Raw genomic sequence first — 16,546 nt, 5'->3', positions numbered from 1 at the left:
ATTTCCAAGCAAGAAAGTTACACCTGACATTGGAAGTGTCTCAACCAACGCAACCATAACGGAACCATTAACAAAACCAGTCTCTAAATTCACTCTGCACAGAGGGACAGAGAAGTGATTATTCCCTACACCTTGTAAGATTACAGTTTCATCAGAGGAATTAACATTAGAGCCTAGAACACTGGTCAGCATAAGGGATTGGGAAGCACCTGTATCACGATATATTTGAACTGATTTCCTGTCATTACTGTCCAGAGGACTGACAAAACCATGAGACAGGAAATTTGCACATGAACTCTTGAGAGTGTCACCCACGTTACTGCTCAAAAGAGGAGCTCCATCATGAGAATTTAAGTTACCCCTCAAAGCAGGTTCAGTTAACTCAGTTAAAGAATTCTGGGAACTCTCAAGAGTGGACACTAGACCAATTGACTGAATATTTAAAGACTCCTTTTTGTTCACATCACGCTGTCTCCTGAAACATTTCTCCGTAGTATGACCAAGCTTACTACAATAAGTACATTTACTTTTCTGAAATCTAGAGGTGAAGCTGGTATTTACTTCCTGAGAAACATCATCTTTATTCTCTTTCCTGTTACCTGTACTCTGAGTAGAGGCAACGTACTTACTCTCAGGTTTCCTTTTTTCTTTATAATATCTCTTGTGAGTGAGAACATATTCATCAGCTAAAACTGCAGCATCAGACAAATTATCTATTCTTCTCTCATCAAGATATAGGCTTACATCTTTACTACACCTTTTGAAGTCCTCCAGCAAAATCATCTGCTTAAATTTGTCAAAATCAGAATCCACATTCTTAGAATTTAACCACTGCTCTAACAGATCTTCTTTGATTTTTGCATACTCAAAATGGGATTGCTTATCTTGCTTGTAAGTTGTCCTAAACTTTACTCTATAGGCTTCAGGAACAAGCTCATAGGCCTTAAGAATCAAGCTTTTAACTACATCATAATTATCAGATTGATCCTGAGGCAAAGATGCATAAGTTACTTGAGCTTTACCAGTGAGAACAGTTTGAAGGAGTACTGGCCAATAGTTTTTGGCCAATTAAAACCTGTAGCTACCCTCTCAAACAAGTGAAAATACTTTGTTTAATTAGATTCATTAAAAGGAGGGACAAGTTTAACATTTTTAGCCACATCAAAATCATCAGAGCTAGATGATCCAGTTCCACCTTGTTTCATGCGATACTCATGGTCTGCCTGAATCCTAGCAAGTTCAATTTGTGCTTGAGCCTGTACCTGTGCCTCTTGAATACGAGCATTTGCCTGAAATTCAGCCTCCTGAATACGAGCCTGAGACTCCGCCTCCTTAGCCTGAGACTTCACCTCCTTAGCCTGAGACTTCGCCTCCTTAGCCTGAGACTCAGTCTCCTAAGCACGTGCTTGAAATTCAGCCTCCTTAACACGAGCCTCCTGCAGGGCTAGCTGTAACTTAGCTAATTCAATCTGCGTTTGCTCATTTGGAGGAGTTACATTAAACAAGCTTTTATTAATCATGCCAACAATTTGATCTTTAGAATGATGAGAGCGAACAGCAATTCCCAATTGTTGAGCAACAAGCTTAAGTTTATTCTTTGTTCTGTTTTCTACATCACACACTGTTTGCACATTTGACAAAAAATCTTTGGCTTCATCAAGTGTAGTAATAGTAGACATCATGAATAAATCACAGTCACAAAATATCAAGCAATATCCTTATGATAATATCCTGAATATCCTGATATGAGGTCGCCAAATTTATGTTACGGAACAGAGAAAAGTGTCCCGCAAAGTTCCAGGTTCAAAACAAAGAGTTAGGTAAAATTACAAGTTAAAGTTTAATGCTCAAACTAACAACAAAACATTCAGGACTCATAAGGATAATGTAATGGCAAAAACAGGTTAAATATATGGTTAACCGCAATAGCCTCTATTAACACGAAATTAGCATGAGTAAATTTATCTAAGTCAGCCCTGTTAAAATGAGATACCAGATAATACTCAGTGAATGCCAGATATATTATTACAGATACAAAATATTATTAATGATGGCTGATAGTAAAACGTTACACCAAGCACAAAAACCTCACTAAGCCTACAAACTAACACCTTATGTTATACAGTACAAGAACAAAATGTAATAACACTCATACTCAAATTACACAGCAGTTAGATGGCTGGAGACTTCCTGAGCACTCACAATAATAACAACTGTACAGGGGAGGACAGAGATGTGAGCAAAATGAGGAGTAGATCTAAGTGGCAATGATGCAGAGACTGAGCTCATTATATAGGGGCCGGCAGAGCTTGATACAACTTGTAAGAAGGACGCGCAAATGAAGCCATGGGGACAAAGAGTTGACAATCCTGCTCTGAGCAACAGAAAGAACGACTTACTCTACTATAACGGTAGAAGGGGGGACTGAGGCAGAACACGCTCGTGATCAAACATGCAGCATACTGTGCATTAAAATTACACAAAGGATGATGAAATCATAGGCTATGTAACAGTGTGTATTGTTGTTGCCTCTGACTAATGGATTTTGTTCAGAATGGGCAGGGACCACTGATAATCAAAAAGGCAGAGACAACCTGCAATAGCCTGTACAGTATCAGGGCGGCCTCTGTGTAATAGCCTGGCAACAATGTGATTATATCTGCCTGCAGCTTAGAGACGAGGACTCTGTTAATACGCTGCTAACAAGACTACAAAGGCACAGATGAAGCACATGAGAGGAGGGGACAGAAGCCATGTGGACAAATATGCAGGGAGAGAGGAGTAGGGTACGACGGAAGAGGAGCTAAAATGATAAACAAGAAGCGACACACACACACACACACACACACACACAGGCGTTGTACACCCAAAAGTTCCGGGTCCACACGGATATAAAGGTTATGAAAACGAGCAGTGTACCCAGATGCAAATGGATACATTAATCAAATAGCTGTTGTAAAGGACATGTTAAAGCTTGCACCTGTATCGTGCTATCTATCTATCTATTGGCAGACGCCTTAACCCCGTCAGGGGTGGCCACAAACAAATCGCCTCCATGTCACCCTGTCCCCCGCCAATTCATTGCCCTGCTCCCAGCTCACACACACCCTTTCTCATATACCTCTCCACTCCATCCCTCAATCTCATCCATGGCCTCCCCCTCCCTCTCCCCCCCTCCACCTCACTCACATACACTCTCCTCAACAGTTTCTCACTCTCCATCCTCTCCACATGGCCAAACCACCTCAGTGTGTTTCTCTTAACGCTTCCTATCACATCCACATCTACACCACAACGCTCCTTCACATCCTCATTTGTCAGTCTGTCTCTCCATGTGACTCCACATGCTCCTCTCAAATAACTCATTTCCACTGCTCTCACTCATGACTTCTGTCCCTCCAACAAGGTCCAAGCTTCACTTCCATACGTTAGAGTTGGTATCACAATAGTGTCACGTAGTAGCTTTTTCCCTCAATGCTCACTTCCCTGTTTCTTATCACTGTTTTCAAGGAACCAGGAACTTTTCTTCCTTGTTGCACCCTTTCAAGCACTTCACCCTCCAAACTTCCATCCTTACTCATCACACTACCCAGATACTTAAATGCATTCACATTTTCCATTTCTTATTCATCCAGCCTCACTGTACATTCACTGACTTCACTTCTTTCGAAGACCATAACCTTACTCTTCCCTACATTCACATTTAGATTCCGCTACTTACACACTCTCCCAAACATATCCACCAAGCCTTGCAGCTCCCCTTCGTCTTCACTTAACAACACAGTATCATCTTCAAACAACAGTACAAGGAGTATCCATACATTGCCCTCGCTCACAAGGGCTGCTTCAACATCGACTGCTCTACCTTGTATCTTTTTTATTACCTCATCCATATACAGATTGAACAACCATGGAGACATGACACAACCTTGTTTCAATCCAACCTTCAAACAGAAAAATTCACTCAGTTCACTATCCACACGCACTGCAGCCTTAGCACCCTCAGACATACTCTTCACGGCCTTCAGCAACTTCCCATCTACTCCATAATATGGAGTTTGTCACTCTCCATCCTTGCACCTGTATCGTGCTATCTATCTTTCTATCTACTGGCAGACGCCTTAACCCCGTCAGGGGTGGCCACAAACAAATCGCCTCCATGTCACCCTGTCCCCCCTCCAATTCATTCTTAATACTTTCCACAATCCTTGTCTATCCACCCTGTCATATGCTTTCTCTAAACCCATGAAAGCCGCATACAACTTCTTTCCCTTCTCTAGAATCATTTCCACTAAAGACCTAAGAATGAATATCTGATCTACGTACACAACCTCTTCCCTTCCTAAAATCTCCCTGTTCTCCAATTAATTCCTCTATTATATCCCTAACTCTGTCAGTAAGTATCCTACCATATACTTTTCCTATTATACTAAGAAGATAAATGCCCCTCTGATTATCACACACTTCTTTTCCTCTCCTTTTTTTTTTTTTTTTGTATCGTGCTGCTGTGTATAATTTAAAGTGCTATAAATGCAAAAGCAGTATGTGAATTTGCAACATAGGGTGCCTGACATAACACAATTATTCATCCGCGTATAATAATCCTATGTGGAAAAAGGGCTACAATTTTTTTTACAGGTATACAAAACACACATTGATACCTTGAGTAAATCTTTACTCTCTATGGAAAATAAACATGAGGTGTATATGAAACAATTTTTAAAAGACAAATTTTAATTAATTCCAAGTGAAAATGAAAAACTCCAGGAATCCTTGTTAAGAATTTATGATCACTTAAATATGTATGATAAACAATACCACATTACGATGAGAACCCTCTTGCCTCTCCCCACTCTCTCATCTAGCCAGTTTTCTGTCTTTATGTACTGGACTGAAACACACACACACACACACACACACACACACACACACATACACACACACACACACACACACACACACACACACACGCACGCACGCACGCGCGAGCGCGAACTGACACAAACGTGGCTCAAAACAACGACTAGGCGCTACGCGAACAGTTAAATTACAGTGAAAAATACTTCAATCGAATTTCTGAGTTTGTTTTATAACATCAAAGGATAAAGCTGTACCACTACACTCCAGAGTACCACCAACTGCCCTGCCACTAGACAGAAGTGGAAAGGTGGAAAAGACCGAGGTGGAGAGGTGGGGATAATATTGGTGGTGGCAGTGGTGGAGAAGGGTTGGTGGGAAGAACATTGGTGGTGGCAGTGGTGGAGAAGGGTTGGTGGGGATAACACTTGTGGTGGCAGTGGTGAAGGGTTGGTGGGTAGAACATTGGTGGTGGCAGTGGTGGAGGAGGTTTGGTGGGTATAGCACGGTGGGTGGCAGTGATGGAGGAGGTTTGGTGGGGACAACACTGGTGGTGGCAGTGATGGAGGAGGGCTAGTGGGGATGACACTGGTGGTGGCAGTGATGGAGAAGGGTTGGTGGGGATAACACTGGTGGTGGCAGTGGTAGTGGAGGGTTGGTGGGGATAACACTGGTGGTGGCAGTGGTGGAGGAGGGTTGGTGGGTATAGCACTGTTAGTGGCAGTAGTGGAGGGTTGGTGGGGATAATAATGGTGGTGGCAGTGATGGAGGAGGGTTGGTGGGGGTGGCACTAGTGGTGGCAGTGATGGAGGAGGGTTGGTGGGGACAACACTGGTGGTGGCAGTGATGGAGGAGGGTTGGTGGAGATAACAATGGTGGTGGCAGTGGTGGAGGAGGGTTGGTGGGGATAACACTGGTGGTGGCAGTGATGGAGGAGGGTTGGTGGGATAACAGTGGTGGTGCAGTGGTGGAGGAGGGTTGGTGGGGATAACAGTGGTGGTGGCAGTGATGGAGGAGGGTTGGTGGGGATAACAGTGGTGGTGGCAGTGATGGAGGAGGGTTGGTGGGGATAACACTGGTGGTGGCAGTGGTGGAGGAGGGTTGGTGGGGATAGCACTGGTGGTGGCAGTGATGGAGGAGGGTTGGTGGAGATAGCACTGGTGGTGGCAGTGGTGGAGGGTTGGTGGGGATAACACTGGTGGTGGCAGTGGTGGAGGAGGGTTGGTGGAGATAACACTGGTGGTGGCAGTGATGGAGGAGGGTTGGTGGAGATAACACTGGTGGTGGCAGTGATGGAGGAGGGTTGGTGGAGATAACACTGGTGGTGGCAGTGATGGAGGAGGGTTGGTGGAGATAACACTGGTGGTGACAGTGATGGAGGAGGGTTGGTGGAGATAACACTGGTGGTGGCAGTGATGGAGGAGGGCAAGGCATTGACGAAAAATTTAAGTGTTCTTTAGTTAAACGATTTCAGCAGCAGGAGGAGGCGGTGGCTGAACCGGTAGAGAGGCGGCCTGCAGTCCTGATGGACCCAGGTTCGAATCCCGGCTGGAGCAGGGAACAGTTTAAGGATTTGAATTTCATAAAAAGCAGACTTTCCTGATCTACCTGATGACCCTCCGACATGTCGTAAAAATACCCCCGGTAATACAAATACAACAGTCCTGTATGAGACAGCCCTAGCATGTATTCAATATGGACGGTGGGTGTTAGCGCCGAAGTGGTGACATGTGGAGGTATAGGAGAACTATTGGGCCTTGGGATAGGCTACTGCCCCCGAGATATAGGCCTTGAAGCTTTTGCCCAGAGTCGGACATATAAAAAAAATAATAATGAATACCTGCACGATGAAAGACTGGTGTACATTTTTACATCGTTATCTGATATGTATGGCGACAGTGATTTAGAGTGACGGTGAGAGTGAGGGTCGGGTGAAAGGCGCATCAGGACATCAGTGGAAGGTGAGGGACAGAGAAGGGAGGAAAATTACAGAGAACCAATGTGGCATCAACACAAACAACAAGTAATGGACTCCCTTGAACCCTCAACAAGCACGGGGTGACGGACTTTTGGTAACACTCATATATTTATCTTCCCTATTTCTTCCCGTCTTCTTGGTATTACGGTGCTTATGTTCTGCACAAATACTTCATCCGTCTCTCTCCTCCCAACGGGCCAACATCAGACATCAGATATTACCGTACCTTACTCAACGAACAGACCCATTATTGTACTAAAAGACACCTTCATTACGAAAGGTCTTACGTAACGTTACTTGTCTGACAGAAGGGCGAAAATAATGAAGACATCATCATACAAAATGCAGTTATGTACTTCACGCGTACACGGTAAGAACGAAAATTCGAAGACGACATGTATCCGAAACGGACACCAACCAGATTAAGTTTTTACTTGCGTAATATAAATGTTTATGTGAAGCTACAAAACGTGGTGAATGTTTTGGCCGTAGCAGACAGAGCCAGGATTCCGGGGGCTTGAATAATGAGTGAACGGAAGCGTGGCTCATTGGAGTGGGCAAATTTGGGCTGTATGGACACTGCCACTCCTCGCTCCGCCGTAGGGTGGGAAAGGAGATCCGGATGATGATGATCATTTTCAAGACCAAAAATGCTCAAGATATCTCGCAGTTCGCTGATGACGGACAGTAAGCACTACGAAACTAGTGCTTAAAGCTGCGTGAAATCATAGAGAGAAAAGTTTAAAATGCTAGAAGGGATGACTATGTAAACAGAGAAAAAAAATCACTATAAGCCAAGTCTCACCAAAGCTTCATAAAATTGCGTGATGGTGTCATCCCTTCTGACACATGACAAATACACCTGTTCATGTTGTGTAAAAAACATGCTGATACTGCTTATGTAAAGTGGCTAGTGATTCTCTCTCTCTCTCTCTCTCTCTCTCTCTCTCTGGCACATCCGTATTATATTGATCCGTTTTCTGTACGTTTGCTGGTTTCTCCATCCATTTGTTGCCGTAACACAGCAAAAACGGCGCATTGTAGCGCAATTTTTGTCAGAACAAGGTACTGCTAAAATGTTCTAACGTGAAGAATAAAACAATTTCCAGTCTAATCGGGCAACCGGTTCCCGAGTTATAACTCATTTCTGGCCTTTTGAGATCGAGCGGCTTCGGCGGCCTTTTGACGGATCACTATCTTTGTGGGCATTGAAGTTACCGTACCACGGCCTTTTTGACATCAAGTGGAAAGGCCACCGAAGGCGGCCTTTGAGCGAGTCGGCTTATAAAAAAAAAAAAAAAAAAAAAAAGGACGAAACACTGATTCTTCTTCTAACATAATAACGGTCCTAATAACCTTAAAAAAACGAAATGTTTATAGCAAATAATAGTAGGCCTAAAGAGCTACTGTTTCCACCTCACATACACTGCCCTTCCATCTCACATACACTGTCCTTCCACCTCACATATACCGCCCCTGCACCTCAAATACACTGCACCTCCAAATACATTGCTCCACCTCACGTTCAATGTCCATACATCTCACGTTCACTGTCCCTCCACCGCACATACAATCTCTCTCCACCTCACCTACAATGTTTCTCCACCTCACAAACACTGTCTACCTCGCACATACACTGTCTCTCCACCTCACATACACTGTCTCTCCACCTCACATACACTGTCTCTCCTCCTCACATACACTGTCTCTCCACCTCACATACACTGTCTCTCCACCTCATATACTCTGTGTCATCACCTCTCTCTCTCTCTCTCTCTCTCTCTCTCTCTCTCTCTCTCACACACACACACACACACACACACACACACACACAAGTACTGTACACCAAAGAAAGTACCGGGTCCACACGGATATAATGGTTATGAAAACGAGCAGTGTACCCAGATGCAGATGGATATATTAATCAAGTAGCTGTTGTAAAGCACATGTTAAAGCTTGCTCCTGTATCGTGCTGCTGTATATAATTTAAAGTGCTAATAATGCTATGGGTAATATCTGTATTTTCAACATAGGGTCCAGGAAATAACAATCATTTACCCATGTATAAAAATGCTATGTGCAGAAAGAACCTACATTATTTTTTACAGGTAAACAAAACACACATTGTTTCTCTGAGTCAATCTTTACTATTCATAGAAAATAAACACGGAGTATTAATGATGCATTTTAAAAGAGACATATTTTTATTTGTTCCAAGTGAAAATGAAAATGCCCCGCAGTCACTGTTCTGAATTTACGGCCACATAAATATATATGATAAACAATACAACATTACGATGGGAACCCTCTTCCCCCTCCCCACTCTCTCATCTAGCCAGATTTGTGTTTGTCTCTAAAAAGTACTGGACTGAAACACACACACACACACACACACACACACACACACACACACACACACACACACACACAAACGTCACTCAAAACAACAGCTTGGCGCTACGCGAGCAGTAAAAATACAATGAAAAAAATTTTAATCGAATTTCTGGCGCATGTTACATAACACCAAAGGATAAAATTGTATCACTACACTACAGAGTACTACCAACTGCCCTGCCACTCGACAGTAGTGGAAAGGTGGAAAAGACCGAGGTGGAGAGATGATTCGTTCGGGACAGTGTGGGTGGCAGTGGTGGAGGGCCGGTGGGAATAACACTGGTGGTGGCAGTGGTGGAGGGCCGGTGGGAATAACACTGGTGGTGGCAGTGATGAAGGGCTGTGAGAATAACACTGGCGGTGGGAGTGGTGGAGGGCCGATGGGAATAACACTGGTGGTGGCAGTGATGGAGGGCCGGTGGGAATTACACTGGTGGTGGCAGTGATGGAGGGTTGTGGGAATAACACTTGCGGTGGCAGTGGTGGAGGGCCGGTGGGAATAACGTTGGTGGTGGCAGTGGCGGAGAAGGGTATAGTGTGAATAACACTGGTGGTGGCAGTGGTGGAAGGTTGTTGGGGATAACAACGGTGGTGACAGTTGTGGAGGGGGTTCGTGGGGATAACACTGGTAGTGGCAGTGGTGGAGAGGGTTGGTGAGGATATGGCTGGTGGTGACAGTGGTGGAGGAGGGTTGATGGGGATAACAATGGTTACCGTATGACAGTGGTGGAGGAGGAATTATGGGTGAAGAGGGGCAAAAGAATAGGAAGGAAGTACAAGGGAAGGAGAAAACGTGTGGAAGCGTGAGAGGAACAAGCATAAAGAAAGCTGTGGGAGGGATGGGACGCGAGGGTGAGGCAGTGAAGATGATGACAGACTGGCTGAAGGACGAGGTGGAGACATTATGGCCGAGGAGGAGGCATGGAAAACGAGGGTGAGACTGTGAAGAGGAGGGCGAAGGGCGGACGTGGGAAGGGTATGATGGAGGAGGAGGAATGGATCAAGAGAGTGCGGCAGAGAAGGCAGCTGTGGAGAGAGTATGATGGACGGGGGGGAAAGGGACGAGAAGATGAGGCAGTGAACAGAAGGTGCAGAGAACTGACCACACAAAGCTCTTGGAGGGGGAGGAAGAAAAATTACAAGGAAAACAGGTGGCACAAGAAACAACTCTCAACCTTCGATTTCCAGTCCCACTGACACCAAGAGGAAAAAATTTTGGAATGGCGGGAGAATGACTGGAAGGGAGGGAGGATTGAATGGTACAAAGGAGAGTGAGAGGCTGAAGAAGAAATGAGAGGAGGGAGGCGGGATGAGATTTAAAATTATAAAAAAAATATTTAGAAAACACATAGCCATGGTGCCCAAACTGTACACTGAGCTTTTGATTCAGTGAAAAAAAAAAAAAAACTAATTAGTGTACACACGATCAAATAAAAATATTGTTATGAAGGGGGATTTGCCAGTTAGGTAGTCTCGTACCTTCGAGACGTTTCTGGTACCGTAAGTTCCGGTACGAGTGGTCAGAGTTGCCAGTTTGTCTGGTGTTTGTAAGCGTAGTTATTTCGTAAGTTATGCATTAATTTTTGTGCTCTTTTTCTCTATAATGTTTTCTTTAATTGATTGCTCGTTAAATTATGTAATTTAAGTTCTTATGGTAAATGATTTAGAGTGTATGTAATGTGAGACAATTCTGCATGTTTTGGTTGTCTCCGAATTGGCAACTGTTGTTCTCGTGGAGTGTGGATCAGTCTAGAACAATGCAAGCTTATATATGATGGGGTAGAGATTATTACGAGTTTAGTCGAGTGTCAGTGACGACTGTATATTTTTGGTACTTGTGTAAACAGTGGCATACAGTGAAGGGTTGATGAAGATTGTATATCATTGGTACCTGAGAAAACAGTGGAGTATCAAACATTAAGTGTAATAACTGTGAAGTGTTGTTATGCATTTAGTGTAACTGCAATTAGTAAAGGGTGTACAGCTCCAGTGCTTGTGAGAAAACAGTGAAGTGTCAGGCATTAAGTGTAATAACTGTGAAGTGTTTTTCAGCATTAAGTGTAACTGCAATTAGTAAACGGTGTATGACTCCAGTGCTTGTGAGAACAGTGAAGTGGAAAGCATTAAGTGGTATTACTTGGAAAATACAGACAGTGAACTTTATGGAGCCAGTGTTTATTTTCGCCTCAGCTGATCTTGTGTACCGCACACCTGAAGGCTGACCATAGGAAGAACAACTCACTGGGCAACGTCCTTCCTATACTGTACTACTGCTGTTGGTGCCTGTGGCAGTGTGGGACTGGGACACAACAATATTTAGATTGCTCGTATACCCTCTTTACATTTTGAAATATTGGACGAACTATTTAAAAATGTTCTCCACTCACTTCTCATTTCTGCGTATTCCTTTAATTATTATTAACAAATCATATAACATGAAGTTCTTACAAAATGTGAAATACACAACCAATGAGATGTATTTAGTTTTGGAAGAAAATGCCAACAGTAAAAATGTTCATTTTGAAACCAGCAATCACCTGCGTAAACATACATTTTTTGGTTGAGTGTCTGAAGGCTACAGGTTCACTGATATATTTCACTCTTACGAGGGCACTGTTGACTAGGACCTTGGCTTCGATGGTTCCCATAAAAAAGTTACCAAACAGAAACCTCAGGGGGTTTCCCATACCACTCTGCCGACTTATCGATACATCTTTCCTCGGGGGCAGATGGACGAGGTTTTCCTAGTGCAGAGCGCAAGTAGAGTGCGGTGGACAGCTTCAGATATGTTGAGTGCTGGGGTTCTGTCACACCTAAACACACGATCCAAGATGAATTTCCTAGTTCCATCAACGAGCATGTTGGTGAAGAGGCTCGTTGTTGAAGGGCATCTCAACGTCTACAGATCCCATGATGTGATATTCAGCAGAGACACCAATGCTACTCTTACAAACACTATACAACGCAGTGTCAGCAAGATGAGATGATATGTAATGTGCTGAGAAGAAAGCTTAATCAGGAAATGAGATTCAACCAACATACATATTCCCTGAACTGCATCTCTCTGGAACTCGCTTCCCCGGAGTTGTTTCCCCCCAAATTTCAAGCTGCAGCTGTTCAAGTCCAACTGTTACAGATATTTTATGAATGGGGGATGCCAGTAGTCTGGTGTATGGGTTATTTTTTTTATTTGTTTTTCCTTCCACTGTTCTGTTATTAAAAAAAAAAAAAATACCCAACAGAGTTCTCAGAAAACAACATCACCGTCCTGAGAGAAGGGTCCCTTTGCCACGCCACGATCAACATGACAAAGAATCGACGGATGAGAAAAATAAAAGCTGAAGAAACCCGAAACCAGAACTAGAGCAACAGTCTGCAGCATTTAATAGCAAAGAGGAGACATAATGATGGTGGTGAACCAAAAATATGAGACATTATCAGATCTCGAGCCTTGTCGACGGAGACAGTATGTCTGGTTATTGTAAAAGGAAGGACACAAGAAACAAGAAGTATGCAGAGTTACATAAAAAGATACCAAGTTGACAGTGGAAGAGGAACATCAACGAGTCTGGCTCGTGAGTACAGATGGCAGTCTGGTGGTGCCATGAGGGAGAGCAGAAGGAAGTCAGACTGCGTAAACGAAGCAGGGATGGTGAAATCTGGTGGGTAACGTGTGAGACGACGGAAAACGGAGATGGAATATGAGGTAGAAGATAAGAAGTCTTAGGTTGGTTTGGAAAGTGTAAGAGGGTAATATGCGTGAGAGAAAGGGGGCAAAACCATGGTGAGAGCTGAATGATGTTTTCTACTTCATGACACGTGGTTGAATATAAACACAGGGAGGGAAAGGAACAGAGATAGAAGCCTGGCGGGGAGCAGTTACAAAGGAGAGGTATGGAGGTAGGAGATGAGAGAGAAACAGAGAACCGTAGGTGTGAACAATGACAAGAGTGAAATGACGGGAGGGAGGTAAGAAATGATTCACAGAAAATCACACTGTCTACCGACCAACTTTCCAGCCAACTCGTACTCCAAGGGATTCCCTCACCTAGTCTGCCAGTTCTGTCAACAAGGACTCTCACACAACACAACTCTGCGCAAGGCAACGCAACACAGCACAAACAACACAACACAGCAGAACCCTACACAGAGCAACGCAACACAACATAAACGACACAACGCAATACAGCACGACACAACGCAATACAGGACGGCACAGCACATTACAACAAGACGCAACACAATGTACTGTAACAAGACGCAACACAACATGTAACTACAAAATACAACACGCCATAACATTAACATTTCACAAAACATCACAACACAACTCAACACAGCACAACAAAGTACCGTACAAGACGTAGCTCCACCACAACCACATTCATAGTTTATAAGGCAGTTTGATTTTTACTCTTACTTTTATAACGACAACAATTAGAAAAAAAATCTGGTTGAAATTCTCCCCTTCTTCCATGCTGTACCAGAATCAAGTGATATCATTCATTCATCCATTGCCAGACGCCATGTATCCCAAACGGGGTGGCCAAGGGCTGAGTTAATTGTTTTACAGGGAGGGGCACTAATCCTCCACCAACCCCACTTGACACGTAGGGAGAAGTGACATAAAGCATATAATTAATTTACTAAGAGTGACCTCATACATCAAGTGATATCTACTGTTTCCTTCGCTCTTTTTCTGTGCTTGCCTTCCTCTCTTCCTATTGCTCCCATCTTTCCTGTCACTTTTTATTACTCTTCTTTTCTTTCCAGGTGGCTTTACAATGAGTGACAAGGCTAATGATTTCCTGTAAGCCAGGAAACCATTTTCAAAGCTAGATGGTAATCATATAACCAGCCCGTACGTGTTTCCTACGCGTCAACAAAAGGGATGGCGGAGGGGTAGTGTCTACCCGTAAAGAACCTAACTCAAAGACAAACGGCAACCCCTTATGTAATTATGGCGTTCGGCTAAAGACTGACTTCACTGTACAATGAAGTCAATTATATGAATAAGTATGAAAATTATTAGAAATGGCGATAAATGATGTGTCAGCATCTTTTACCAAACGGCGAGAGTTTAACGCAAGATTAAGATCAGAAACATGTCTACCAAAGTAATCAGAATACTAGGGTGACAAAGCTGCCATGGGTTCTGTTGTCCACTGCTGTCCTGCGTCATTAACAGTGCACGTGACTATAACTTCAGTCAGAGAGTTTGTACCAATTTTACTTAACCAGGATACCTTCAATCTATGTACTGTCTGCGAGTAGTACTAATTATGTGGCACATCAGCAATTTAGGAAACGAGGTAAATGCATAAAGTGGCAACTTGGAACCAAAAACCAACACGGTACACTCACACAGGTTTACCCAGACCGCACCTGGCACTGACATCCACTCGGTTCTTACCTGCAACACAGAAAGACAATGTTAATTTTTTTCTTTGTGCAAATGACGGAAGAGAATTGTATAGTACACTGTCTAAGGGAGCATTCACACAGAGGCCAAGAAGTACCTTTTATGAAACAAGTTGTCCGATCACATAGAGTGAAAAAAAAAAATGGGCAATCATTTCACTGGATCACTGTTTGGCCATTCCATTTCTCAGTGACAGAATCTCAATGACAGAAATAATTTAATTAGGTCACTGTTTGGCCATTTCGTTTCTCAGTGACAGATGTAGGCTATCTCGTGTGGCAAAAAGAAACAATGTGTGTAGTACGTGGTGCGTGAAACGAGACGCAACACTTTAAGGTTTTATCCTGGCCTTCACGATCAAATAGTTTGCATCTAAATGTTAGGTTCCGAACTCTGTGAACGCATCCTAAGTGTACAGAGCAATAAATCCGGGAAACGTGTTTATTTCCCTTGCCCACAACACAACCTTTCCTCCCTCTGTCCCATCCCCGAGCTCTTTTTTTTTTTTTTTTTTTTTTTTTTTTTTTTTTTTAATCCCTTCTAAATTTGATGTCTGTCTCAGAACCAAATCGCCTATGACTTCAATATCCGGGATGCCAGATTTTGGCAGAACACAACAAACCACAATAAAATCTCACTCACATTTCTATGAGTAACATTTTCTAGTGATAAAGGACAATTACAGAAAAAGTGGCATTTGTTTAAAACTGTTTGTTTTACCAGGTTTTATCCTCCTACTCAACCCCTCCAATCTTCCACGCAGCGTTTCATTTCCTTTCCAGTTTCTAGTTTCAACTTGCATTTTCACAGATTTGATATTATTCTTCCCAATTCTCCGATTTTATTTCAGCCCTATTCAGGAGGTCTTGCAGCCTCCTTTGGCACTATATTCTGTCGTGAGGCGACAGTGATGTGAGTATGACAAGACTTAGGGAGGATAATGGAGGATGAGACTTGGCTGAGGAAGGGTAAGGCAAGGGTGAGGATTGGTAAGGCAGGACTGAGGAAGGATGAGGTAGAACTGAGGAAGGGTGAGGCAGGAATGAGAAAGGGTAAGGCAGGACTGAAGTAGGTTGAGGCAAGCCTGAGGAATGATGAGGCTGGACTGAGGAATGTTGACTCAGGACTGAGGAAGGATGAGGCACGACTGAGGAAGGTTGAGGCAGGACTGTGGAAGAGTGAGGCGTGCGATGAGGAGGAAGGGAGAAAGTTGGTATCCGGGAGAAGGATGCTGGGAAGAATGGGTAAAGAAGGATCTAAGTTTGCTGGAATGAAGGTAAGATAGTGAGACAGGGAACTGAGTGGCAGAGGCAGAGTACCGGGGCATAAGTGAAGATAGAAACATCTGTTATATCAGTAACAGGCAGGGACCTGGTAAACATCAGCGCTCAAACTTATATCAAGCGCTTTTGTTTATATAGCGACCTTAAGCTCCGTGCATGATACAGGGCTAGGTAATGTACGTATAATTACAGTTACATACTAGTAAACGGATATTTTAACATTATCCACGATATTGTTCACTACTGACTGCCCACCTCCCAGTCCATCTGCGAAAGGTAGATGACGCCACCATCACGTCCAGCTTGTTTTTCTAAATGCGTTTTTTATCCTCCCACTTTCATATGTTCATTCAGTTAAGGGTCCCTCGGTTGAACTGGATCGTTAGCATTCGCTAACATAAAATTCTTTAATGCAAAAATAACCATCACAGAGTTAACCTGTTTTCGTCGACTAATTCCTGCTCCAGATTTTCATGAAACTGCTCCCTCGTCCTCCCCTCCCCACCCAACTCAGCCATTCAACCCGACTTCTAATTTGCAGCCGTCTTTATCATCATTTACTGGATGATTTCCACCAGTGTAAAAATCCTAATGACTAAAGTACGGTCTGTA

The sequence above is a fragment of the Coenobita brevimanus genome, chromosome 73 (genome assembly GCF_032717465.1).
Source record: "Coenobita brevimanus isolate Jiangsu-jjx chromosome 73, ASM3271746v2, whole genome shotgun sequence".
NCBI lineage: Eukaryota > Metazoa > Arthropoda > Malacostraca > Decapoda > Coenobitidae > Coenobita > Coenobita brevimanus.
This window is presented reverse-complemented; position numbering follows the sequence as displayed.